The sequence below is a fragment of the Engystomops pustulosus genome, chromosome 4, assembly GCF_040894005.1.
Source record: "Engystomops pustulosus chromosome 4, aEngPut4.maternal, whole genome shotgun sequence".
Lineage (NCBI taxonomy): Eukaryota > Metazoa > Chordata > Amphibia > Anura > Leptodactylidae > Engystomops > Engystomops pustulosus.
In genome coordinates, this window is record NC_092414.1 from 202071493 (window position 1) to 202089020 (window position 17528).

At 43.0% G+C, this 17528-nt stretch overlaps 37 non-coding genes across 37 annotated transcripts; all 37 read left to right on the forward strand.

The window, feature by feature from the left end:
* The first annotated feature begins 257 nt into the window (after nucleotides 1-257).
* TRNAH-GUG (transfer RNA histidin (anticodon GUG)) lies at nucleotides 258-329 on the forward strand. Its single transcript has one exon. It is a non-coding gene; the product is annotated as a tRNA-His (tRNA).
* A 398-nt stretch (nucleotides 330-727) lies between these two features.
* Nucleotides 728-799, forward strand: TRNAH-GUG (transfer RNA histidin (anticodon GUG)). Its single transcript has one exon. It is a non-coding gene; the product is annotated as a tRNA-His (tRNA).
* A 1258-nt stretch (nucleotides 800-2057) lies between these two features.
* On the forward strand, nucleotides 2058-2130 carry TRNAH-AUG (transfer RNA histidin (anticodon AUG)). Its single transcript has one exon. It is a non-coding gene; the product is annotated as a tRNA-His (tRNA).
* A 481-nt stretch (nucleotides 2131-2611) lies between these two features.
* TRNAH-GUG (transfer RNA histidin (anticodon GUG)) lies at nucleotides 2612-2683 on the forward strand. Its single transcript has one exon. It is a non-coding gene; the product is annotated as a tRNA-His (tRNA).
* Nucleotides 2684-3001: 318 nt separating this feature from the next.
* TRNAR-ACG (transfer RNA arginine (anticodon ACG)) lies at nucleotides 3002-3074 on the forward strand. Its single transcript has one exon. It is a non-coding gene; the product is annotated as a tRNA-Arg (tRNA).
* Nucleotides 3075-3081: 7 nt separating this feature from the next.
* TRNAH-GUG (transfer RNA histidin (anticodon GUG)) lies at nucleotides 3082-3153 on the forward strand. The gene has a single exon. It is a non-coding gene; the product is annotated as a tRNA-His (tRNA).
* A 319-nt stretch (nucleotides 3154-3472) lies between these two features.
* On the forward strand, nucleotides 3473-3545 carry TRNAR-ACG (transfer RNA arginine (anticodon ACG)). The gene has a single exon. It is a non-coding gene; the product is annotated as a tRNA-Arg (tRNA).
* A 397-nt stretch (nucleotides 3546-3942) lies between these two features.
* TRNAR-ACG (transfer RNA arginine (anticodon ACG)) lies at nucleotides 3943-4015 on the forward strand. The gene has a single exon. It is a non-coding gene; the product is annotated as a tRNA-Arg (tRNA).
* Nucleotides 4016-5352: 1337 nt separating this feature from the next.
* TRNAR-ACG (transfer RNA arginine (anticodon ACG)) lies at nucleotides 5353-5425 on the forward strand. Its single transcript has one exon. It is a non-coding gene; the product is annotated as a tRNA-Arg (tRNA).
* A 7-nt stretch (nucleotides 5426-5432) lies between these two features.
* Nucleotides 5433-5504, forward strand: TRNAH-GUG (transfer RNA histidin (anticodon GUG)). Its single transcript has one exon. It is a non-coding gene; the product is annotated as a tRNA-His (tRNA).
* Nucleotides 5505-6767: 1263 nt separating this feature from the next.
* On the forward strand, nucleotides 6768-6840 carry TRNAR-ACG (transfer RNA arginine (anticodon ACG)). Its single transcript has one exon. It is a non-coding gene; the product is annotated as a tRNA-Arg (tRNA).
* Nucleotides 6841-6847: 7 nt separating this feature from the next.
* TRNAH-GUG (transfer RNA histidin (anticodon GUG)) lies at nucleotides 6848-6919 on the forward strand. Its single transcript has one exon. It is a non-coding gene; the product is annotated as a tRNA-His (tRNA).
* Nucleotides 6920-7707: 788 nt separating this feature from the next.
* TRNAR-ACG (transfer RNA arginine (anticodon ACG)) lies at nucleotides 7708-7780 on the forward strand. The gene has a single exon. It is a non-coding gene; the product is annotated as a tRNA-Arg (tRNA).
* A 7-nt stretch (nucleotides 7781-7787) lies between these two features.
* On the forward strand, nucleotides 7788-7859 carry TRNAH-GUG (transfer RNA histidin (anticodon GUG)). Its single transcript has one exon. It is a non-coding gene; the product is annotated as a tRNA-His (tRNA).
* Nucleotides 7860-8177: 318 nt separating this feature from the next.
* Nucleotides 8178-8250, forward strand: TRNAR-ACG (transfer RNA arginine (anticodon ACG)). The gene has a single exon. It is a non-coding gene; the product is annotated as a tRNA-Arg (tRNA).
* A 7-nt stretch (nucleotides 8251-8257) lies between these two features.
* On the forward strand, nucleotides 8258-8329 carry TRNAH-GUG (transfer RNA histidin (anticodon GUG)). The gene has a single exon. It is a non-coding gene; the product is annotated as a tRNA-His (tRNA).
* A 318-nt stretch (nucleotides 8330-8647) lies between these two features.
* TRNAH-AUG (transfer RNA histidin (anticodon AUG)) lies at nucleotides 8648-8720 on the forward strand. The gene has a single exon. It is a non-coding gene; the product is annotated as a tRNA-His (tRNA).
* Nucleotides 8721-9586: 866 nt separating this feature from the next.
* On the forward strand, nucleotides 9587-9659 carry TRNAR-ACG (transfer RNA arginine (anticodon ACG)). The gene has a single exon. It is a non-coding gene; the product is annotated as a tRNA-Arg (tRNA).
* A 477-nt stretch (nucleotides 9660-10136) lies between these two features.
* On the forward strand, nucleotides 10137-10208 carry TRNAH-GUG (transfer RNA histidin (anticodon GUG)). Its single transcript has one exon. It is a non-coding gene; the product is annotated as a tRNA-His (tRNA).
* A 398-nt stretch (nucleotides 10209-10606) lies between these two features.
* Nucleotides 10607-10678, forward strand: TRNAH-GUG (transfer RNA histidin (anticodon GUG)). The gene has a single exon. It is a non-coding gene; the product is annotated as a tRNA-His (tRNA).
* A 398-nt stretch (nucleotides 10679-11076) lies between these two features.
* On the forward strand, nucleotides 11077-11148 carry TRNAH-GUG (transfer RNA histidin (anticodon GUG)). Its single transcript has one exon. It is a non-coding gene; the product is annotated as a tRNA-His (tRNA).
* Nucleotides 11149-11546: 398 nt separating this feature from the next.
* On the forward strand, nucleotides 11547-11618 carry TRNAH-GUG (transfer RNA histidin (anticodon GUG)). The gene has a single exon. It is a non-coding gene; the product is annotated as a tRNA-His (tRNA).
* A 318-nt stretch (nucleotides 11619-11936) lies between these two features.
* Nucleotides 11937-12009, forward strand: TRNAR-ACG (transfer RNA arginine (anticodon ACG)). Its single transcript has one exon. It is a non-coding gene; the product is annotated as a tRNA-Arg (tRNA).
* Nucleotides 12010-12876: 867 nt separating this feature from the next.
* Nucleotides 12877-12949, forward strand: TRNAR-ACG (transfer RNA arginine (anticodon ACG)). The gene has a single exon. It is a non-coding gene; the product is annotated as a tRNA-Arg (tRNA).
* A 7-nt stretch (nucleotides 12950-12956) lies between these two features.
* TRNAH-GUG (transfer RNA histidin (anticodon GUG)) lies at nucleotides 12957-13028 on the forward strand. Its single transcript has one exon. It is a non-coding gene; the product is annotated as a tRNA-His (tRNA).
* Nucleotides 13029-13346: 318 nt separating this feature from the next.
* TRNAR-ACG (transfer RNA arginine (anticodon ACG)) lies at nucleotides 13347-13419 on the forward strand. Its single transcript has one exon. It is a non-coding gene; the product is annotated as a tRNA-Arg (tRNA).
* Nucleotides 13420-14756: 1337 nt separating this feature from the next.
* Nucleotides 14757-14829, forward strand: TRNAR-ACG (transfer RNA arginine (anticodon ACG)). The gene has a single exon. It is a non-coding gene; the product is annotated as a tRNA-Arg (tRNA).
* A 397-nt stretch (nucleotides 14830-15226) lies between these two features.
* TRNAR-ACG (transfer RNA arginine (anticodon ACG)) lies at nucleotides 15227-15299 on the forward strand. The gene has a single exon. It is a non-coding gene; the product is annotated as a tRNA-Arg (tRNA).
* Nucleotides 15300-15306: 7 nt separating this feature from the next.
* On the forward strand, nucleotides 15307-15378 carry TRNAH-GUG (transfer RNA histidin (anticodon GUG)). Its single transcript has one exon. It is a non-coding gene; the product is annotated as a tRNA-His (tRNA).
* A 318-nt stretch (nucleotides 15379-15696) lies between these two features.
* Nucleotides 15697-15769, forward strand: TRNAG-ACC (transfer RNA glycine (anticodon ACC)). The gene has a single exon. It is a non-coding gene; the product is annotated as a tRNA-Gly (tRNA).
* An 8-nt stretch (nucleotides 15770-15777) lies between these two features.
* Nucleotides 15778-15849, forward strand: TRNAH-GUG (transfer RNA histidin (anticodon GUG)). The gene has a single exon. It is a non-coding gene; the product is annotated as a tRNA-His (tRNA).
* Nucleotides 15850-16172: 323 nt separating this feature from the next.
* Nucleotides 16173-16245, forward strand: TRNAR-ACG (transfer RNA arginine (anticodon ACG)). The gene has a single exon. It is a non-coding gene; the product is annotated as a tRNA-Arg (tRNA).
* A 7-nt stretch (nucleotides 16246-16252) lies between these two features.
* TRNAH-GUG (transfer RNA histidin (anticodon GUG)) lies at nucleotides 16253-16324 on the forward strand. The gene has a single exon. It is a non-coding gene; the product is annotated as a tRNA-His (tRNA).
* A 318-nt stretch (nucleotides 16325-16642) lies between these two features.
* On the forward strand, nucleotides 16643-16715 carry TRNAR-ACG (transfer RNA arginine (anticodon ACG)). The gene has a single exon. It is a non-coding gene; the product is annotated as a tRNA-Arg (tRNA).
* Nucleotides 16716-16722: 7 nt separating this feature from the next.
* Nucleotides 16723-16794, forward strand: TRNAQ-UUG (transfer RNA glutamine (anticodon UUG)). The gene has a single exon. It is a non-coding gene; the product is annotated as a tRNA-Gln (tRNA).
* Nucleotides 16795-17112: 318 nt separating this feature from the next.
* Nucleotides 17113-17185, forward strand: TRNAR-ACG (transfer RNA arginine (anticodon ACG)). Its single transcript has one exon. It is a non-coding gene; the product is annotated as a tRNA-Arg (tRNA).
* A 7-nt stretch (nucleotides 17186-17192) lies between these two features.
* TRNAH-GUG (transfer RNA histidin (anticodon GUG)) lies at nucleotides 17193-17264 on the forward strand. Its single transcript has one exon. It is a non-coding gene; the product is annotated as a tRNA-His (tRNA).
* Nucleotides 17265-17528: the final 264 nt, after the last annotated feature.

Consider the following 17528-nt stretch of genomic DNA (forward strand, 5'->3'; position numbering starts at 1 on the left):
GTGATTTCAACTCTCCCAAAATCACATTGTCAGAAAACTCACACCGTTTCCAGATCTCATGAAAATATGTTATCTCTGATGATTGGATTGGCAAGAAACGGATTGGACTTATTGCAATGTTGGAAGTTTGCTAGTTCTTTAAAATGAGTCACATTTTGGGCTGCAGCACTCTCATCAGGGCCAGTGGCACAATGGATAACGCATCTGACTACGGATCAGAAGATTGTAGGTTCGACTCCTACCTGGCTCGAAGCATTGCCGTGATCGTATAGTGGTTAGTACTCTGCGTTGTGGCCGCAGCAACCCCGGTTCGAATCCGGGTCACGGCATGTCTTTTTTTGTTCCAATTTTAACGCCAACTTCCCAAGGTGGAAAATTATTTTCAGAGTTTTAGGAAAAAAAGCAACTCATGTTTCTCCTGTGTTATTTGTTGGCTTCTCTGAATTTCTTGGACCACATTTGGCAACATTGTGATTTCAACTCTCCCAAAATCACATTGTCAGAAAACTCACACCGTTTCCAGATCTCATGAAAATATGTTATCTCTGATGATTGGATTGGCAAGAAACGGATTGGACTTATTGCAATGTTGGAAGTTTGCTAGTTTTTTAAAATGAGTAACATTTTGAACTGCAGCACTCTCGTCAGGGCCAGTGGCGCAATGGATAACGCATCTGACTATGGATCAGAAGTTTGTCGGTTCGACTCCTACCTGACTCGAAGCGTTGCCGTGATCGTATAGTGGTTAGTACTCTGCATTGTGGCTGCAGCAACCCCGGTTCGAATCCGGGTCACGGCATGTCTTTTTTTGTTCCAATATTAACGCCAACTTCCCAAGGTGGAAAATTCTTTTCAGAGTTTTAGGAAAAAAAGCAACTCATGTTTCTCCTGTGTTATTTGTTGGCTTCTCTGAATTTCTTGGACCACATTTGGCAACATTGTGATTTCAACTCTCCCAAAATCACATTGTCAGAAAACTCACACCGTTTCCAGATCTCATGAAAATATGTTATCTCTGATGATTGGATTGGCAAGAAACGGATTGGACTTATTGCAATGTTGGAAGTTTGCTAGTTCTTTAAAATGAGTCACATTTTGGGCTGCAGCACTCTCATCAGGGCCAGTGGCGCAATGGATAACGCTTCTGACTACGGATCAGAAGATCGTAGGATCAACTCCTACCTGGCTCGAAGCGTTGCCGTGATCCTATAGTGGTTAGTACTCTGCGTTGTGGCCGCAGCAACCCTGGTTCGAATCTTGGTCACGGCATGTCTTTTTTTGTTCCAATATTAACGCCAACTTCCCAAGGTGGAAAATTCTTTTCAGAGTTTTAGGAAAAAAAGCAACTCATGTTTCTCCTGTATTAGTTGTTGGCTTCTCTGAATTTCTTGGACCACATTTGGCAACATTGTGATTTCAACTCTCCCAAAATCACATTGTCAGAAAACTCACACCGTTTCCAGATCTCATGAAAATATGTTATCTCTGATGATTGGATTGGCAAGAAACGGATTGGACTTATTGCAATGTTGGAAGTTTGCTAGTTCTTTAAAATGAGTCACATTTTGGGCTGCAGCACTCTCATCAGGGCCAGTGGCGCAATGGATAACGCGTCTGACTACGGATCAGGAGATTGTAGGTTCGACTCCTACCTGGCTCGAAGCGTTGCCGTGATCGTATAGTGGTTAGTACTCTGCGTTGTGGCCGCAGCAACCCTGGTTCGGATCCGGGTCACGGCATGCCTTTTTTTGTTCCAATATTAACGCCAACTTCCCAAGGTGGAAAATTCTTTTCAGAGTTTTAGGAAAAAAAGCAACTCATGTTTCTCCTGTGTTATTTGTTGGCTTCTCTGAATTTCTTGGACCACATTTGGCAACATTGTGATTTCAACTCTCCCAAAATCACATTGTCAGAAAACTCACACCGTTTCCAGATCTCATGAAAATATGTTATCTCTGATGATTGGATTGGCAAGAAACAGATTGGACTTATTGCAATGTTGGAAGTTTGCTAGTTTTTTAAAATGAGTCACATTTTGAACTGCAGCGCTCTCGTCAGGGCCAGTGGCGCAATGGATAACGCATCTGACTATGGATCAGAAGATTGTCGGTTCGACTCCTACCTGGCTCGAAGCGTTGCCGTGATCGTATAGTGGTTAGTACTCTGCGTTGTGGCTGCAGCAACCCCGGTTCGAATCCGGGTCACGGCATGTCTTTTTTTGTTCCAATATTAACGCCAACTTCCCAAGGTGGAAAATTCTTTTCAGAGTTTTAGGAAAAAAAGCAACTCAGGTTTCTCCTGTGTTATTTGTTGGCTTCTCTGAATTTCTTGGACCACATTTGGCAACATTGTGATTTCAACTCTCCCAAATCACATTGTCAGAAAACTCACACCGTTTCCAGATCTCATGAAAATATGTTATCTTATCTCTGATGATTGGATTGGCAAGAAACGGATTGGACTTATTGCAATGTTGGAAGTTTGCTAGTTCTTTAAAATGAGTCACATTTTGGGCTGCAGCACTCTCATCAGGGCCAGTGGCGCAATGGATAACGCGTCTGACTACGGATCAGAAGATTTTAGGTTCGACTCCTACCTGGCTCGAAGCGTTGCCGTGATCGTATAGTGGTTAGTACTCTGCGTTGTGGCCGCAGCAACCCCGGTTCGAATCCGGGTCACGGCATGTCTTTTTTTGTTCCAATATTAACGCCAACTTCCCAAGGTGGAAAATTATTTTCAGAGTTTTAGGAAAAAAAGCAACTCATGTTTCTCCTGTGTTATTTGTTGGCTTCTCTGAATTTCTTGGACCACATTTGGCAACATTGTGATTTCAACTCTCCCAAAATCACATTGTCAGAAAACTCACACCGTTTCCAGATCTCATGAAAATATGTTATCTCTGATGATTGGATTGGCAAGAAACGGATTGGACTTATTGCAATGTTGGAAGTTTGCTAGTTCTTTAAAATGAGTCACATTTTGGGCTGCAGCACTCTCATCAGGGCCAGTGGCGCAATGGATAACGCGTCTGACTACGGATCAGAAGATTGTAGGTTCGACTCCTACCTGGCTCGAAGCGTTGCCGTGATCGTATAGTGGTTAGTACTCTGCGTTGTGGCCGCAGCAACCCCGGTTCGAATCCGGGTCACGGCATGTCTTTTTTTGTTCCAATATTAACGCCAACTTCCCAAGGTGGAAAATTATTTTCAGAGTTTTAGGAAAAAAAGCAACTCATGTTTCTCCTGTGTTATTTGTTGGCTTCTCTGAATTTCTTGGACCACATTTGGCAACATTGTGATTTCAACTCTCCCAAAATCACATTGTCAGAAAACTCACACCGTTTCCAGATCTCATGAAAATATGTTATCTCTGATGATTGGATTGGCAAGAAACGGATTGGACTTATTGCAATGTTGGAAGTTTGCTAGTTTTTTTAAAATGAGTCACATTTTGAACTGCAGCGCTCTCGTCAGGGCCAGTGGCGCAATGGATAACGCGTCTGACTACGGATCAGAAGATTGTAGGTTCGACTCCTACCTGGCTCGAAGCGTTGCCGTGATCGTATAGTGGTTAGTACTCTGCGTTGTGGCCGCAGCAACCCCGGTTCGAATCCGGGTCACAGCATGTCTTTTTTTGTTCCAATATTAACGCCAACTTCCCAAGGTGGAAAATTATTTTCAGAGTTTTAGGAAAAAAAGCAACTCATTTTTCTCCTGTATTATTTGTTGGCTTCTCTGAATTTCTTCGACCACATTTGGCAACATTGTGATTTCAACTCTCCCAAAATCACATTGTCAGAAAACTCACACCGTTTCCAGATCTCATGAAAATATGTTATCTCTGATGATTGGATTGGCAAGAAACGGATTGGACTTATTGCAATGTTGGAAGTTTGCTAGTTCTTTAAAATGAGTCACATTTTGGGCTGCAGCACTCTCATCAGGGCCAGTGGCGCAATGGATAACGCGTCTGACTACGGATCAGAAGATTGTAGGTTCGACTCCTACCTGGCTCGAAGCGTTGCCCTGATCGTATAGTGGTTAGTACTCTGCGTTGTGGCCGCAGCAACCCCGGTTCGAATCCGGGTCACGGCATGTCTTTTTTTGTTCCAATATTAACGCCAACTTCCCAAGGTGGAAAATTCTTTTCAGAGTTTTAGGAAAAAAAGCAACTCATGTTTCTCCTGTGTTATTTGTTGGCTTCTCTGAATTTCTTGGACCACATTTGGCAACATTGTGATTTCAACTCTCCCAAAATCACATTGTCAGAAAACTCACACCGTTTCCAGATCTCATGAAAATATGTTATCTCTGATGATTGGATTGGCAAGAAACGGATTGGACTTATTGCAATGTTGGAAGTTTGCTAGTTCTTTAAAATGAGTCACATTTTGGGCTGCAGCACTCTCATCAGGGCCAGTGGCGCAATGGATAACGCTTCTGACTACGGATCAGAAGATCGTAGGATCAACTCCTACCTGGCTCGAAGCGTTGCCGTGATCCTATAGTGGTTAGTACTCTGCGTTGTGGCCGCAGCAACCCTGGTTCGAATCTTGGTCACGGCATGTCTTTTTTTGTTCCAATATTAACGCCAACTTCCCAAGGTGGAAAATTCTTTTCAGAGTTTTAGGAAAAAAAGCAACTCATGTTTCTCCTGTATTAGTTGTTGGCTTCTCTGAATTTCTTGGACCACATTTGGCAACATTGTGATTTCAACTCTCCCAAAATCACATTGTCAGAAAACTCACACCGTTTCCAGATCTCATGAAAATATGTTATCTCTGATGATTGGATTGGCAAGAAACGGATTGGACTTATTGCAATGTTGGAAGTTTGCTAGTTCTTTAAAATGAGTCACATTTTGGGCTGCAGCACTCTCATCAGGGCCAGTGGCGCAATGGATAACGCGTCTGACTACGGATCAGGAGATTGTAGGTTCGACTCCTACCTGGCTCGAAGCGTTGCCGTGATCGTATAGTGGTTAGTACTCTGCGTTGTGGCCGCAGCAACCCTGGTTCGGATCCGGGTCACGGCATGCCTTTTTTTGTTCCAATATTAACTCCAACTTCCCAAGGTGGAAAATTCTTTTCAGAGTTTTAGGAAAAAAAGCAACTCATGTTTCTCCTGTGTTATTTGTTGGCTTCTCTGAATTTCTTGGACCACATTTGGCAACATTGTGATTTCAACTCTCCCAAAATCACATTGTCAGAAAACTCACACCGTTTCCAGATCTCATGAATATATGTTATCTCTGATGATTGGATTGGCAAGAAACGGATTGGACTTATTGCAATGTTGGAAGTTTGCTAGTTTTTTAAAATGAGTCACATTTTGAACTGCAGCGCTCTCGTCAGGGCCAGTGGCGCAATGGATAACGCGTCTGACTACGGATCAGAAGATTGTAGGTTCGACTCCTACCTGGCTCGAAGCGTTGCCGTGATCGTATAGTGGTTAGTACTCTGCGTTGTGGCCGCAGCAACCCCGGTTCGAATCCGGGTCACGGCATCTCTTTTTTTGTTCCAATATTAACGCCAACTTCCCAAGGTGGAAAATTCTTTTCAGAGTTTTAGGAAAAAAAGCAACTCATTTTTCTCCTGTGTTATTTGTTGGCTTCTCTGAATTTCTTCGACCACATTTGGCAACATTGTGATTTCAACTCTCCCAAAATCACATTGTCAGAAAACTCACACCGTTTCCAGATCTCATGAAAATATGTTATCTTATCTCTGATGATTGGATTGGCAAGAAACGGATTGGACTTATTGCAATGTTGGAAGTTTGCTAGTTCTTTAAAATGAGTCACATTTTGGGCTGCAGCACTCTCATCAGGGCCAGTGGCGCAATTGATAACGCGTCTGACTACGGATCAGAAGATTGTAGGTTCGACTCCTACCTGGCTCGAAGCGTTGCCGTGATCGTATAGTGGTTAGTACTCTGCGTTGTGGCCGCAGCAACCCCGGTTCGAATCCGGGTCACAGCATGTCTTTTTTTGTTCCAATATTAACGCCAACTTCCCAAGGTGGAAAATTCTTTTCAGAGTTTTAGGAAAAAAAGCAACTCATGTTTCTCCTGTGTTATTTGTTGGCTTCTCTGAATTTCTTGGACCACATTTGGCAACATTGTGATTTCAACTCTCCCAAAATCACATTGTCAGAAAACTCACACCGTTTCCAGATCTCATGAAAATATGTTATCTCTGATGATTGGATTGGCAAGAAACGGATTGGACTTATTGCAATGTTGGAAGTTTGCTAGTTCTTTAAAATGAGTCACATTTTGGGCTGCAGCACTCTCATCAGGGCCAGTGCCGCAATGGATAACGCGTCTGACTACGGATCAGGAGATTGTAGGTTCGACTCCTACCTGGCTCGAAGCTTTGCCGTGATCGTATAGTGGTTAGTACTCTGCGTTGTGGCCGCAGCAACCCTGGTTCGAATCCGGGTCACAGCATGCCTTTTTTTGTTAGAATATTAACGCCAACTTCCCAAGGTGGAAAATTCTTTTCAGAGTTTTAGGAAAAAAAGCAACTCATGTTTCTCCTGTGTTATTTGTTGGCTTCTCTGAATTTCTTGGACCACATTTGGCAACATTGTGATTTCAACTCTCCCAAAATCACATTGTCAGAAAACTCACACCGTTTCCAGATCTCATGAAAATATGTTATCTCTGATGATTGGATTGGCAAGAAACGGATTGGACTTATTGCAATGTTGGAAGTTTGCTAGTTTTTTAAAATTAGTCACATTTTGTACTGCAGCGCTCTCGTCAGGGCCAGTGGCGCAATGGATAACGCGTCTGACTACGGATCAGAAGATTGTAGGTTCGACTCCTACCTGGCTCGAAGCATTGCCGTGATCGTATAGTGGTTAGTACTCTGCGTTGTGGCCGCAGCAACCCCGGTTCGAATCCGGGTCACGGCATGTCTTTTTTTGTTCCAATAATAACGCCAACTTCCCAAGGTGGAAAATTCTTTTCAGAGTTTTAGGAAAAAAAGCAACTCATGTTTCTCCTGTGTTATTTGTTGGCTTCTCTGAATTTCTTGGACCACATTTGGCAACATTGTGATTTCAACTCTCCCAAAATCACATTGTCAGAAAACTCACACCGTTTCCAGATCTCATGAAAATATGTTATCTCTGATGATTGGATTGGCAAGAAACGGATTGGACTTATTGCAATGTTGGAAGTTTGCTAGTTCTTTAAAATGAGTCACATTTTGGGCTGCAGCACTCTCATCAGGGCCAGTGCCGCAATGGATAACGCGTCTGACTACGGATCAGGAGATTGTAGGTTCGACTCCTACCTGGCTCGAAGCTTTGCCGTGATCGTATAGTGGTTAGTACTCTGCGTTGTGGCCGCAGCAACCCTGGTTCGAATCCGGGTCACAGCATGCCTTTTTTTGTTAGAATATTAACGCCAACTTCCCAAGGTGGAAAATTCTTTTCAGAGTTTTAGGAAAAAAAGCAACTCATGTTTCTCCTGTGTTATTTGTTGGCTTCTCTGAATTTCTTGGACCACATTTGGCAACATTGTGATTTCAACTCTCCCAAAATCACATTGTCAGAAAACTCACACCGTTTCCAGATCTCATGAAAATATGTTATCTCTGATGATTGGATTGGCAAGAAACGGATTGGACTTATTGCAATGTTGGAAGTTTGCTAGTTTTTTAAAATTAGTCACATTTTGTACTGCAGCGCTCTCGTCAGGGCCAGTGGCGCAATGGATAACGCGTCTGACTACGGATCAGAAGATTGTAGGTTCGACTCCTACCTGGCTCGAAGCATTGCCGTGATCGTATAGTGGTTAGTACTCTGCGTTGTGGCCGCAGCAACCCCGGTTCGAATCCGGGTCACGGCATGTCTTTTTTTGTTCCAATAATAACGCCAACTTCCCAAGGTGGAAAATTCTTTTCAGAGATTTAGGAAAAAAAGCAACTCATGTTTCTCCTGTGTTATTTGTTGGCTTCTCTGAATTTCTTGGACCACATTTGGCAACATTGTGATTTCAACTCTCCCAAAATCACATTGTCAGAAAACTCACACCGTTTCCAGATCTCATGAAAATATGTTATCTCTGATGATTGGATTGGCAAGAAACGGATTGGACTTATTGCAATGTTGGAAGTTTGCTAGTTCTTTAAAATGAGTCACATTTTGGGCTGCAGCACTCTCATCAGGGCCAGTGGCGCAATGGATAACGCATCTGACTACGGATCAGAAGATTGTAGGTTCGACTCCTACCTGGCTCGAAGCGTTGCCGTGATCGTATAGTGGTTAGCACTCTGCGTTGTGGCCGCAGCAACCCCGGTTCGAATCCGGGTCACGGCATGTCTTTTTTTGTTCCAATTTTAACGCCAACTTCCCAAGGTGGAAAATTCTTTTCAGAGTTTTAGGAAAAAAAGCAACTCATGTTTCTCCTGTGTTATTTGTTGGCTTCTCTGAATTTCTTCGACCACATTTGGCAACATTGTGATTTCAACTCTCCCAAAATCACATTGTCAGAAAACTCACACCGTTTCCAGATCTCATGAAAATATGTTATCTCTGATGATTGGATTGGCAAGAAACGGATTGGACTTATTGCAATGTTGGAAGTTTGCTAGTTTTTTAAAATGAGTCACATTTTGAACTGCAGCAATCTCGTCAGGGCCAGTGGCGCAATGGATAACGCATCTGACTATGGATCAGAAGATTGTCGGTTCGACTCCTACCTGGCTCGAAGCGTTGCCGTGATCGTATAGTGGTTAGTACTCTGCGTTGTGGCTGCAGCAACCCCGGTTCGAATCCGGGTCACGGCATGTCTTTTTTTGTTCCAATATTAACGCCAACTTCCCAAGGTGGAAAATTCTTTTCAGAGTTTTAGGAAAAAAAGCAACTCATGTTTCTCCTGTGTTATTTGTTGGCTTCTCTGAATTTCTTGGACCACATTTGGCAACATTGTGATTTAAATTTTCCAAAATCACATTGTCAGAAAACTCACACCGTTTCCAGATCTCATGAAAATATGTTATCTCTGATGATTGGATTGGCAAGAAACGGATTGGACTTATTGCAATGTTGGAAGTTTGCTAGTTCTTTAAAATGAGTCACATTTTGGGCTGCAGCACTCTCATCAGGGCCAGTGGCGCAATGGATAACGCTTCTGACTACGGATCAGAAGATTGTAGGATCAACTCCTACCTGGCTCGAAGCGTTGCCGTGATCCTATAGCGGTTAGTACTCTGCGTTGTGGCCGCAGCAACCCTGGTTCGAATCTTGGTCACGGCATGTCTTTTTTTGTTCCAATATTAACGCCAACTTCCCAAGGTGGAAAATTCTTTTCAGAGTTTTAGGAAAAAAAGCAACTCATGTTTCTCCTGTATTAGTTGTTGGCTTCTCTGAATTTCTTGGACCACATTTGGCAACATTGTGATTTCAACTCTCCCAAAATCACATTGTCAGAAAACTCACACCGTTTCCAGATCTCATGAAAATATGTTATCTCTGATGATTGGATTGGCAAGAAACGGATTGGACTTATTGCAATGTTGGAAGTTTGCTAGTTTTTTAAAATTAGTCACATTTTGTACTGCAGCGCTCTCGTCAGGGCCAGTGGCGCAATGGATAACGCATCTGACTACGGATCAGAAGATTGTAGGTTCGACTCCTACCTGGCTCGAAGCGTTGCCGTGATCGTATAGTGGTTAGTACTCTGCGTTGTGGCAGCAGCAACCCCGGTTCGAATCCGGGTCACGGCATGTCTTTTTTTGTTCCAATATTAACACCAACTTCCCAAGGTGGAAAATTCTTTTCAGAGTTTTAGGAAAAAAAGCAACTCATGTTTCTCCTGTGTTATTTGTTGGCTTCTCTGAATTTCTTGGACCACATTTGGCAACATTGTGATTTCAACTCTCCCAAAATCACATTGTCAGAAAACTCACACCGTTTCCAGATCTCATGAAAATATGTTATCTCTGATGATTGGATTGGCAAGAAACGGATTGGACTTATTGCAATGTTGGAAGTTTGCTAGTTCTTTAAAATGAGTCACATTTTGGGCTGCAGCACTCTCATCAGGGCCAGTGGCACAATGGATAACGCATCTGACTACGGATCAGAAGATTGTAGGTTCGACTCCTACCTGGCTCGAAGCATTGCCGTGATCGTATAGTGGTTAGTACTCTGCGTTGTGGCCGCAGCAACCCCGGTTCGAATCCGGGTCACGGCATGTCTTTTTTTGTTCCAATTTTAACGCCAACTTCCCAAGGTGGAAAATTCTTTTCAGAGTTTTAGGAAAAAAAGCAACTCATGTTTCTCCTGTGTTATTTGTTGGCTTCTCTGAATTTCTTGGACCACATTTGGCAACATTGTGATTTCAACTCTCCCAAAATCACATTGTCAGAAAACTCACACCGTTTCCAGATCTCATGAAAATATGTTATCTCTGATGATTGGATTGGCAAGAAACGGATTGGACTTATTGCAATGTTGGAAGTTTGCTAGTTTTTTAAAATGAGTAACATTTTGAACTGCAGCACTCTCGTCAGGGCCAGTGGCGCAATGGATAACGCATCTGACTATGGATCAGAAGTTTGTCGGTTCGACTCCTACCTGACTCGAAGCGTTGCCGTGATCGTATAGTGGTTAGTACTCTGCATTGTGGCTGCAGCAACCCCGGTTCGAATCCGGGTCACGGCATGTCTTTTTTTGTTCCAATATTAACGCCAACTTCCCAAGGTGGAAAATTCTTTTCAGAGTTTTAGGAAAAAAAGCAACTCATGTTTCTCCTGTGTTATTTGTTGGCTTCTCTGAATTTCTTGGACCACATTTGGCAACATTGTGATTTCAACTCTCCCAAAATCACATTGTCAGAAAACTCACACCGTTTCCAGATCTCATGAAAATATGTTATCTCTGATGATTGGATTGGCAAGAAACGGATTGGACTTATTGCAATGTTGGAAGTTTGCTAGTTCTTTAAAATGAGTCACATTTTGGGCTGCAGCACTCTCATCAGGGCCAGTGGCACAATGGATAACGCATCTGACTACGGATCAGAAGATTGTAGGTTCGACTCCTACCTGGCTCGAAGCATTGCCGTGATCGTATAGTGGTTAGTACTCTGCGTTGTGGCCGCAGCAACCCCGGTTCGAATCCGGGTCACGGCATGTCTTTTTTTGTTCCAATTTTAACGCCAACTTCCCAAGGTGGAAAATTCTTTTCAGAGTTTTAGGAAAAAAAGCAACTCATGTTTCTCCTGTGTTATTTGTTGGCTTCTCTGAATTTCTTGGACCACATTTGGCAACATTGTGATTTCAACTCTCCCAAAATCACATTGTCAGAAAACTCACACCGTTTCCAGATCTCATGAAAATATGTTATCTCTGATGATTGGATTGGCAAGAAACGGATTGGACTTATTGCAATGTTGGAAGTTTGCTAGTTTTTTAAAATGAGTAACATTTTGAACTGCAGCACTCTCGTCAGGGCCAGTGGCGCAATGGATAACGCATCTGACTATGGATCAGAAGTTTGTCGGTTCGACTCCTACCTGACTCGAAGCGTTGCCGTGATCGTATAGTGGTTAGTACTCTGCATTGTGGCTGCAGCAACCCCGGTTCGAATCCGGGTCACGGCATGTCTTTTTTTGTTCCAATATTAACGCCAACTTCCCAAGGTGGAAAATTCTTTTCAGAGTTTTAGGAAAAAAAGCAACTCATGTTTCTCCTGTGTTATTTGTTGGCTTCTCTGAATTTCTTGGACCACATTTGGCAACATTGTGATTTCAACTCTCCCAAAATCACATTGTCAGAAAACTCACACCGTTTCCAGATCTCATGAAAATATGTTATCTCTGATGATTGGATTGGCAAGAAACGGATTGGACTTATTGCAATGTTGGAAGTTTGCTAGTTCTTTAAAATGAGTCACATTTTGGGCTGCAGCACTCTCATCAGGGCCAGTGGCGCAATGGATAACGCGTCTGACTACGGATCAGAAGATTGTAGGTTCGACTCCTACCTGGCTCGAAGCGTTGCCGTGATCGTATAGTGGTTCGTGCTCTGCGTTGTGGCCGCAGCAACCCCGGTTCGAATCCGGGTCACGGCATGTCTTTTTTTGTTCCAATATTAACGCCAACTTCCCAAGGTGGAAAATTCTTTTCAGAGTTTTAGGAAAAAAAGCAACTCATGTTTCTCCTGTGTTATTTGTTGGCTTCTCTGAATTTCTTGGACCACATTTGGCAACATTGTGATTTCAACTCTCCCAAAATCACATTGTCAGAAAACTCACACCGTTTCCAGATCTCATGAAAATATGTTATCTCTGATGATTGGATTGGCAAGAAACGGATTGGACTTATTGCAATGTTGGAAGTTTGCTAGTTCTTTAAAATGAGTCACATTTTGGGCTGCAGCACTCTCATCAGGGCCAGTGGCGCAATGGATAACGCGTCTGACTACGGATTAGAAGATTGTAGGTTCGACTCCTACCTGGCTCGAAGCTTTGCCGTGATCGTATAGTGGTTAGTACTCTGCGTTGTGGCCGGAGCAACCCCGGTTCGAATCCGGGTCACGGCATGTCTTTTTTTGTTCCAATATTAACGCCAACTTCCCAAGGTGGAAAATTCTTTTCAGAGTTTTAGGAAAAAAAGCAACTCATGTTTCTCCTGTGTTATTTGTTGGCTTCTCTGAATTTCTTGGACCACATTTGGCAACATTGTGATTTCAACTCTCCCAAAATCACATTGTCAGAAAACTCACACCGTTTCCAGATCTCATGAAAATATGTTATCTCTGATGATTGGATTGGCAAGAAACGGATTGGACTTATTGCAATGTTGGAAGTTTGCTAGTTCTTTAAAATGAGTCACATTTTGGGCTGCAGCACTCTCATCAGGGCCAGTGGCGCAATGGATAACGCATCTGACTACGGATCAGAAGATTGTAGGTTCGACTCCTACCTGGCTCGAAGCATTGCCGTGATTGTATAGTGGTTAGTACTCTGCGTTGTGGCCGCAGCAACCCCGGTTCGAATCCGGGTCACGGCATGTCTTTTTTTGTTCCAATTTTAACGCCAACTTCCCAAGGTGGAAAATTCTTTTCAGAGTTTTAGGAAAAAAAGCAACTCATGTTTCTCCTGTGTTATTTGTTGGCTTCTCTGAATTTCTTGGACCACATTTGGCAACATTGTGATTTCAACTCTCCCAAAATCACATTGTCAGAAAACTCACACCGTTTCCAGATCTCATGAAAATATGTTATCTCTGATGATTGGATTGGCAAGAAACGGATTGGACTTATTGCAATGTTGGAAGTTTGCTAGTTCTTTAAAATGAGTCACATTTTGGGCTGCAGCACTCTCATCAGGGCCAGTGGCGCAATGGATAACGCGTCTGACTACGGATCAGAAGATTGTAGGTTCGACTCCTACCTGGCTCGAAGCGTTGCCGTGATCGTATAGTGGTTAGTACTCTGCGTTGTGGCCGCAGCAACCCCGGTTCGAAGCCGGGTCACGGCATGTCTTTTTTTGTTCCAATATTAACGCCAACTTCCCAAGGTGGAAAATTCTTTTCAGAGTTTTAGGAAAAAAAGCAACTCATGTTTCTCCTGTGTTATTTGTTGGCTTCTCTGAATTTCTTGGACCACATTTGGCAACATTGTGATTTCAACTCTCCCAAAATCACATTGTCAGAAAACTCACACCGTTTCCAGATCTCATGAAAATATGTTATCTCTGATGATTGGATTGGCAAGAAACGGATTGGACTTATTGCAATGTTGGAAGTTTGCTAGTTCTTTAAAATGAGTCACATTTTGGGCTGCAGCACTCTCATCAGGGCCAGTGGCGCAATGGATAACGCTTCTGACTACGGATCAGAAGATTGTAGGATCAACTCCTACCTGGCTCGAAGCGTTGCCGTGATCCTATAGTGGTTAGTACTCTGCGTTGTGGCCGCAGCAACCCTGGTTCGAATCTTGGTCACGGCATGTCTTTTTTTGTTCCAATATTAACGCCAACTTCCCAAGGTGGAAAATTCTTTTCAGAGTTTTAGGAAAAAAAGCAACTCATGTTTCTCCTGTATTAGTTGTTGGCTTCTCTGAATTTCTTGGACCACATTTGGCAACATTGTGATTTCAACTCTCCCAAAATCACATTGTCAGAAAACTCACACCGTTTCCAGATCTCATGAAAATATGTTATCTCTGATGATTGGATTGGCAAGAAACGGATTGGACTTATTGCAATGTTGGAAGTTTGCTAGTTCTTTAAAATGAGTCACATTTTGGGCTGCAGCACTCTCATCAGGGCCAGTGGCGCAATGGATAACACGTCTGACTACGGATCAGAAGATTGTAGGTTCGACTCCTACCTGGCTCGAAGCGTTGCCGTGATCGTATAGTGGTTAGTACTCTGCGTTGTGGCCGCAGCAACCCCGGTTCGAATCCGGCTCACGGCATGTCTTTTTTTGTTCCAATATTAACGCCAACTTCCCAAGGTGGAAAATTATTTTCAGAGTTTTAGGAAAAAAAGCAACTCATGTTTCTCCTGTGTTATTTGTTGGCTTCTCTGAATTTCTTGGACCACATTTGGCAACATTGTGATTTCAACTCTCCCAAAATCACATTGTCAGAAAACTCACACCGTTTCCAGATCTCATGAAAATATGTTATCTCTGATGATTGGATTGGCAAGAAACGGATTGGACTTATTGCAATGTTGGAAGTTTGCTAGTTTTTTAAAATGAGTCACATTTTAAACTGCAGCGCTCTCGTCAGGGCCAGTGGCGCAATGGATAACGCGTCTGACTACGGATCAGAAGATTGTAGGTTCGACTCCTACCTGGCTCGAAGCGTTGCCGTGATCGTATAGTGGTTAGTACTCTGCGTTGTGGCCGCAGCAACCCCGGTTCGAATCCGGGTCACAGCATGTCTTTTTTTGTTCCAATATTAACGCCAACTTCCCAAGGTGGAAAATTCTTTTCAGAGTTTTAGGAAAAAAAGCAACTCATGTTTCTCCTGTGTTATTTGTTGGCTTCTCTGAATATCTTGGACCACATTTGGCAACATTGTGATTTCAACTCTCCCAAAATCACATTGTCAGAAAACTCACACCGTTTCCAGATCTCATGAAAATATGTTATCTCTGATGATTGGATTGGCAAGAAACGGATTGGACTTATTGCAATGTTGGAAGTTTGCTAGTTTTTTAAAATTAGTCACATTTTGTACTGCAGCGCTCTCGTCAGGGCCAGTGGCGCAATGGATAACGCGTCTGACTACGGATCAGAAGATTGTAGGTTCGACTCCTACCTGGCTCGAAGCGTTGCCGTGATCGTATAGTGGTTAGTGCTCTGCGTTGTGGCCGCAGCAACCCTGGTTCGAATCCGGGTCACGGCATGTCTTTTTTTGTTCCAATATTAACGCCAACTTCCCAAGGTGGAAAATTCTTTTCAGAGTTTTAGGAAAAAAAGCAACTCATGTTTCTCCTGTGTTATTTGTTGGCTTCTCTGAATTTCTTGGACCACATTTGGCAACATTGTGATTTCAACTCTCCCAAAATCACATTGTCAGAAAACTCACACCGTTTCCAGATCTCATGAAAATATGTTATCTCTGATGATTGGATTGGCAAGAAACGGATTGGACTTATTGCAATGTTGGAAGTTTGCTAGTTTTTTAAAATTAGTCACATTTTGTACTGCAGCGCTCTCGTCAGGGCCAGTGGCGCAATGGATAACGCGTCTGACTACCGATCAGAAGATTGTAGGTTCGACTCCTACCTGGCACGAAGCGTTTGCCGTGATCGTATAGTGGTTAGTACTCTGCGTTGTGGCCGCAGCAACCCCGGTTCGAATCCGGGTCACGGCATGTCTTTTTTTGTTCCAATATTAACGCCAACTTCCCAAGGTGGAAAATTATTTTCAGAGTTTTAGGAAAAAAAGCAACTCATTTTTCTCCTGTATTATTTGTTGGCTTCTCTGAATTTCTTCGACCACATTTGGCAACATTGTGATTTCAACTCTCCCAAAATCACATTGTCAGAAAACTCACACCGTTTCCAGATCTCATGAAAATATGTTATCTTATCTCTGATGATTGGATTGGCAAGAAACGGATTGGACTTATTGCAATGTTGGAAGTTTGCTAGTTCTTTAAAATGAGTCACATTTTGGGCTGCAGCACTCTCATCAGGGCCAGTGGCGCAATGGATAACGCGTCTGACTACGGATCAGAAGATTGTAGGTTCGACTCCTACCTGGCTCGAAGCGTTGCCGTGATCGTATAGTGGTTAGTACTCTGCGTTGTGGCCGCAGCAACCCCGGTTCGAATCCGGGTCACGGCATGTCTTTTTTTGTTCCAATATTAACGCCAACTTCCCAAGGTGGAAAATTCTTTTCAGAGTTTTAGGAAAAAAAGCAACTCATGTTTCTCCTGTGTTATTTGTTGGCTTCTCTGAATTTCTTGGACCACATTTGGCAACATTGTGATTTCAACTCTCCCAAAATCACATTGTCAGAAAACTCACACCGTTTCCAGATCTCATGAAAATATGTTATCTCTGATGATTGGATTGGCAAGAAACGGATTGGACTTATTGCAATGTTGGAAGTTTGCTAGTTTTTTAAAATGAGTCACATTTTGAACTGCAGCGCTCTCGTCAGGGCCAGTGGCGCAATGGATAACGCATCTGACTACGGATCAGAAGATTGTAGGTTCGACTCCTACCTGGCTCGAAGCGTTGCCGTGATCGTATAGTGGTTAGTACTCTGCGTTTTGGCCGCAGCAACCCCGGTTCGAATCCGGGTCATGGCATGTCTTTTTTTGTTCCAATATTAACGCCAACTTCCCAAGGTGAAAAATTCTTTTCAGAGTTTTAGGAAAAAAAGCAACTCATGTTTCTCCTGTGTTATTTGTTGGCTTCTCTGAATTTCTTGGACCACATTTGGCAACATTGTGATTTCAACTCTCCCAAAATCACATTGTCAGAAAACTCACACCGTTTCCAGATCTCATGAAAATATGTTATCTCTGATGATTGGATTGGCAAGAAACGGATTGGACTTATTGCAATGTTGGAAGTTTGCTAGTTTTTTAAAATGAGTCACATTTTGAACTGCAGCGCTCTCGTCAGGGCCAGTGGCGCAATGGATAACGCATCTGACTACGGATCAGAAGATTGTAGGTTCGACTCCTACCTGGCTCGAAGCGTTGCCGTGATCGTATAGTGGTTAGTACTCTGCGTTGTGGCCGCAGCAACCCCGGTTCGAATCCGGGTCACGGCATGTCTTTTTTTGTTCCAATATTAACGCCAACTTCCCAAGGTGGAAAATTCTTTTCAGAGTTTTAGGAAAAAAAGCAACTCATGTTTCTCCTGTGTTATTTGTTGGCTTCTCTGAATTTCTTGGACCACATTTGGCAACATTGTGATTTCAACTCTCCCAAAATCACATTGTCAGAAAACTCACACCGTTTCCAGATCTCATGAAAATATGTTATCTCTGATGATTGGATTGGCAAGAAACGGATTGGACTTATTGCAATGTTGG